The sequence below is a fragment of the Apodemus sylvaticus genome, chromosome 3 (assembly GCF_947179515.1).
Source record: "Apodemus sylvaticus chromosome 3, mApoSyl1.1, whole genome shotgun sequence".
Classification (NCBI taxonomy): domain Eukaryota; kingdom Metazoa; phylum Chordata; class Mammalia; order Rodentia; family Muridae; genus Apodemus; species Apodemus sylvaticus.
Window position 1 is genome coordinate 57,306,176 of NC_067474.1, and position 6,590 is coordinate 57,312,765.

The window sequence follows — 6,590 nt, forward strand, 5'->3', positions numbered from 1 at the left end:
TGTGTTACCAGGTGTGGGAGTACATGTCTAATGCCATTGTGTGGGAAACAGGGGCGGGAGGCTCCGAAGGTCAAGGCCATCTCCAGCTCCAAGTAACTTTCAAGGACACCCTAGGTTACCTGAGAGTCAGTCTCTTAAAACCAAACTCAGAAGGGAAGAAAGGAAAGGACAAGGGAAAAGATAAGAAGGGGGTGGTGGCCATCAGCTAGATTAGATTGCTTAGCAAGTGGAAGAATCCGGTAAATGCAGCCGAGGCCGGACAGTGGTGGGAGGAGGCTTGTGCCGCCCGCCCTCTTTCTGGCTCTGATTTGAGGGCAGGACTCAGGCCCTGTGAACGAGGGCAGGACTCAGGCCCTGTGAACCCAGGGACTCTAGAGGAGCTGGCTCTAAGGTGTGCCAAGGAAAGATTCTGAGGTGCTGGACTATTTTCCCTAAAGGAACTGAAGTAGATGTGACCGAGTTTCCTTGACTGGATATGTTCAAATGTCATCTGCAGTGCGAATATAAGCTGTAGAACCGGTTTCCTCCATACACAGGCAGCAGAGCCTCGTGCAGGAAGTCCTGACTTTGATGCGAACACTCCTGAGAATGTCTGCATTCAGAGCTCAGTCCAAGCGTTGGTTGGTTGGTTGGTTGTCTCTTCCTTGTTTTTGAGACAAAATCACCCCATGTCCATCAGGCTGGGCTTGAATTCTCCTGCCTCTGCCTCAGGGGTGTGAGGTAAAAGCTCTCTAACTGGACGGAGTGTGAAGAAATGCTTCAAGCATCCAGGCCTGGTGGCGTACATCTTTAATCAAAGCGCTCAGGAGACAGAGGCAGAGGGATCTCTGAGTTTGAGGCCAGCCTCATCTACAGAGTGAGCTCTAGGACAGCCAGGGCTACACAGAGAAACCCTGTCTTTAAATAAAGGAAGGGAGGGAGGGAGGGAGGCAGGAAGGAAGAGAGAGATTGATTGATCTCCAAGTATCACTATATCCCTGCTACAGAAGAGGTGACAGTAAAGACCATGGTGAGGCCCCAGCACGTGAGTCAGAGTCACAGTGAGCAGCAATCCAAAGTCCCAATTTGGTCACCGTGAAACCAAATCAACCCACACTCGACCATACCCACAGCCCAGTCATTATGCGTTTGTAAATATGTTTTAATTTTGCAGTTCAGTGTCCTAAGAGGATTTTTTTTTTCAGGACGATTTAAAACTTTCAGTTGAGAATGATGGCTGTGGGGGAGGAGAGGCCACAGACAGCCCTGGGGGGGGCAGCACGTGTCAAGCTCAACATCTGAGGTCTGATCTGATCTGATCTGAGGTCAGTCCCCCTGGGAGGAGGAAGCCAAGTTCAGCAAGTTGTCTCCTGACTTCAAACTTTAACAAGCCGTGAAGCATGCACCTCCCAACAGGCACACACACACACACACACACACACACACACACACACACACACTAATTCTTTTTCATCTGAGTTGACAACCAGGAAGTGGCCCCTGAGTAGAGAAGGCAGGTCCCTGGGGCGTGACCTTTGGAACGTCCCAGCTTCTTCCGGTTGCTTCCTCTGCCCTTCTGTCTTCTGCTCGCATGACCTCCCCACCCACGATGGACTGAAGGCTTTGAAACTGTGACCAAAATAAATAGTTCCTCTCCGTACACTGTCTTCTCAGGAATTTTGGTCACAGGACTATGTGACCACCTCTTTTACAGAGGAGGAAACTGAGTCAACTCACTTGTCTCAGTTCATGCATTGTTCCACAGAGTTCTTTTTTGTTTGTTGGTTTGGGATTTGTATTTTGGATTGTTTGTTTTTGAGGCAGGGTTTCATATGTAGCCCTGGCCGACCTGGAATTCACTTATGTAGACCAGGCTGGCCTTTAACTCACAGAGATCAGCCTACCTCTACCTCCTGTAGTGCTGGGATTAAAGACATTTGACACTGAGATGCCAAATTTTTTAAGTTCCGACTCTATTACGTTTGAACTCAGGTAAACTAACAGGCTTGTACCTAGCATTAGTTTCCAAGTTGCCCCTCAACAAACCGGAGCCTAGCTCTCTGATCTCTAGGCCCACAGCGTTTCCAGGTTACACCCGCAACAAGACCAGTGTGTCCAGGTTATTCCCCCAACAAACCTGCACCCCCAGGTTACAAGCCCACCCCCTGCCTAACCAACGCAGAGGGGAGCAGAAGTTAAGTTTATGATTAGCACCAGCCAATTATGTTAAAGGCCACAGTAGCTTTCCAGTTAGATGCTTGCACACGTATTCCATTTGCTGCTTACTATAAAGCCTTGCCCTGATAGACATTTGGGGCTACACACACACACACACACACACACCAAAACCGTCGCCTGTTGTGACGGTCTTGCATTGGGGGGCAGGCAAGCTAACTGGAATAGAATAAAGACCCTGCTGTGAGTTGCATCAGAACGGCTCCTGTCTGTTTTGGGGGGATCACTAACATTTCCCTGGCATTACAACACTACATCCAGCTATGACAGGCACAGAGTTCATTTTGCAAAACATTAAGTTACAGGAGAGAGGGGATTTATTTATTTATTTATTGGTTTTTTTGTTTCGTTGTTTCTGGTTAGTTGGTTTTCTTTTTATTTTTGAGACAGGGTTTCTTTGTATAGCTCTGGCTATCCTGGAACTCATTTTTTAACCGAGGTTAGCCTCTACCTTTGCTGGGATTAAAGGCAGAGCGCCTCTACCGTCCACTGTAATACAAATAAATTTGCAGTAAAGCAAGTAGCAATCCTTTTGCCTCTGTATGAAATTTTTTCTTGCATACTTCATAACTAACTCAATATACCTTAGCTGTTGCTGTAGTTTGAACGTGGAATACCCTGTATGGACATCTGAATACGTGGTCTCCGACTGGTGGTGCTGTTTGGGAGGGTTGTAGATCCTTGTTGGAGGAAGTCGGTCCCTGTGGGTGTGCCTTGAGGTGTCCGTCTGTCCCGCTCCCTGTTCATTCTCTGCCTCCTCACTGCTTGCTCTTTCTCCTGCCGCCACGCCTTCCTAGCCGCAATGCATTGAGGAGTCTGCATCCCCCCTCACACTTAAAAGAATAAGCCCTTCTTCAAAGACCTAAGTTGCTACTTATCAAGTAGTCTGCCACGCTACTGAAGAAGGCTTGAAAATATATCAAGACCTCTATGCCAGTAAAGGTCACTTTTATAAACCATAAAAGTAATTTTTGGGTTTTTTCGTTTTGGTTTGTGTCTTAATCAGGGTTTCTATTCCTGCACAAACATCATGACCAAGAAGGTCATGGGGAGGAAAGGGTTTATTCAGCTTACACTTCCACACTGCTGTTCATCACCAAAGGAAGTCAGGACTGTAACTCAAGCAGGTCAAGAAGCAGGAGCTGATGCAGAGGCCATGGAGGGATGTTCCTTACTGGCTTGCTTCCCCTGGCTTGTTCAGCCTGTTCTCTTATAGAACCCAAGAGCACCAGCCCAGGGATTGTACCACCCACAAGGGGCCCTCCCACCCTTGATCACTAATTGAGAAGATGCCCCACAGCTGGATCTCATGGAGGCATTTCCTCACCTGAAACTCCTTTCTCTGTGATAACTCCAGCCTGCGTCAAGTTGACACACAAAACCAGCCAGTACACTTTGTTTGGCTGTATACAATAATAGTCTTCTGAACTTGTTGGAAGAGGAAAAGAAGTTAAAAGATACAAATTAGATGACCTGGCCTGGGGACAGACAGTTCAGCTCAGAGGTAGCTTGCCTAGCCTGGGCAAAGCCTCAGGTTCATCTCAGTACTACAGTGAACAGACAAACCAAGCTAGAATGACTGTACTAATGTCAAAAAAACATATAATTCACAGGAAGAAATATGAACACAGAGAGAGTGGGAGACAGAGAGAGAGAGAGAGAGAGAGAGAGAGAGAGAGAGAGAGAACTGGGGTGGGGTAGGGTGAATTTATCAAGATGGTAAAAGTCATAAATGTTTATGTTCAAATAAAAAGGTTCAAAGTGTATGGCGAAAATGGATAGAATCTCTGTCCCCCACTTACAGTTTGAGATGTGAGCTCTCAGCTTTCCTGGTGCCACACCTTGGCTCTGCCATCATGGACTCTAATCCTCTGGAACTGGAAACTCAGTTAATTTTTTTATAGGCCACCTTGATCATAATATCACAGCAGCCTGGGGTTGGGGGAAGACTTAGCTTGTCAGAAGACCTTGCAGGGGACCGGTACTGAGATAATGGTGCTGGGTGCTTAGTTAACAACACACCTTTGCCTCTTTTCAAACCTGAACCTCATGTAAGGATCCTAAGATGGACTGGGGGCTGGGGATCGTCATAGCCCGCTTCCTTCTTCCCGGGGTGACCCACTAAGTCAGTCTCCTTTTTCTGGGTTGTGTGGGTGGGAGTGTCTTCCTTTCATCTTGGTCCGGGTGCTTCATCCATCTGTCAGCCTTGCTTTCCCACCTATAGACAGGTGACACCGTGGAGCCGCCAGCTGAGAGCCCGCCGTTTTCATAGCATCCTGGACATGACACCCACGACACCCACGAGAAGAACTGATGCACCTCACCCGGCACTCTTCTCTTCTGGAGAGGCAGGGAGAGCCTCAGGGCAAGCACATGCTTGTAGGGAGGTCGTTGCGGCTGGAAAGTCCTTTTTCTGCTTTTCACAGAGAAGACAGAGCAAAAAAGAAATAATCCCAGAGCAACAGGTTAGTCACACCAATTAAAACAGCAACGAAGCGGCAGAGAGAACCGCAGGCTCGCTCTCCTTGCTGGGTCACGATCAGAGCTCCAGTACAAGAGCCAGAACCCACAAGCTTCACAAGACAATGGTGGGGAGGCAAGTCTCCTTTGCTCTGTGATGGCGGGGACAAGGAGGCAAAGCTTCCCTAGGCTGAGCAGAGTCTGCTGAGCTCCGCCCGAGGCTTGGAGTTCTTAAATGAGACAAAACCAAGAAAAACTGATGAAACTGATTAGGAGCTGGAGTCAGGAGAATAAGGAGTCCAAGGCTATCCTCAACTACATGGCTAGTTTGATGTGAGCCCAGGCTAGGTAACAAAACAGAAATTGGGTTTATCTCTCTTCTTGGTGTCTGATCTTTGTTATGGCTTGTCTCTTGTCTCTGTCTGCCCTTAGTAGAAATCAGCTTTAACAACCCTAAGTCTACTTGGCACACTGTGCTGTTGGTAAAGCCAGTTCACGGAGCACACGGCACACTAACCATAGACTGTAATGACCAGAGGCAGGAATCTAGCCTCGCCGGGTCTCCAGCCCTCCCATCTCCAAAGACACTTCTGCGCACAGTGTACGTGGGACTGATGCTCGTCCTCTGCATGCAGTAGGTGATTTCCTCTGTGCTCAGCCGTTTCCTTATGGCCTCGCAGTTCTGGTTCTTCTGGAATAGCTTTCTAGAGATTCTTGGTGTGATAGGGATTCCTCCTGAGTCATTTGATTATTTCAATGGGAATTTAGAGGCAAAATGGAGCAGAGAATTGAACGCAGAGTCAGAATCCCAAGCCAGCACTAAACGTTCCTTTAAGTCAGATGGGCACAAGTATCCACTGTTTGAAGTGTAGAAGGTGGGAATTATATTTGCTGGCCATGTGGGAAGAATAGCAGGTGGGGGCTGGGCAGCATTTAGCTCTGTGCTAACCTACTGGATACATCTGAGCTCTTACTGCTTGGGGAGGGAGGCCGGGTGTGGTGGTAAGGCCTGACCTACAATGGGCTGTACCTGGGACTCATCTGACAAGCAATGACCTGAAAACAAAATGCATTTAAAGTCATAGCATATGGACTGCTGGGTGTGTCTGTGGTCACAGCACTAGCGAGGCAGAAGCAGGAAGATCAGAACTTCAAAATCCTTCTCAGCTATGTAGGGAGCCCCAGACCAGTTGAGCTTCTGGAAGAGCCTGTCTCAAAAAATAAACTAGAAAAGATGAGAGAAGATAATGTAGCTGGTGAGATGGCTTATCAAATAAAGGCCAAATTTATTCCCCAGAATTCACATTGTCAGAACAGATTCCCACAAGTTGTCATCTGACTTCCCCAGGTCATAGCACTCAAACACCCAGACAGATGCATGCCCCCACATACCCCACACCAAACACACATACACACACACACACACAAACAAACAAAATAAATGCAAAGATAAAGCCACACTATGTAGACCAGGCTAATTTTAACTCACAGAGATCTGCATGCTTCTGTTTCCCAAGTGCTAAGAATAAAGGCATGTACCGCCAAGTCTAGCCCAAATAAATGTATTTTTAAAATATATATGTACCCAGGGAAGGGGAGGCAAACTGTCCTTGTAATCTATGAATCATTAAACTTTTTATGGGGAGAAAGATGTATTTTGAATTAAGGAGGTGGGGAGTACTCTGTTTACATGATACCAACGTTCGGGGTTGCTGGATCCAAATTCGGGTGGAGGATTTGGGTTGGTCTTAAAGGCAGTGGGGGGTCAAGAGGATAGATAGGTCCAAGTCGGGCAGTGGGCACCACCCTGGGGCGGCCGGAGCTGGAGGGCTGGGACTGTTACAAGCTGGGGTCGCATGGCGGTCCTAAGAAGCAGCGGTTGGAGCACGCTGTCACAGGCAAGGGGAAGCAGAGCA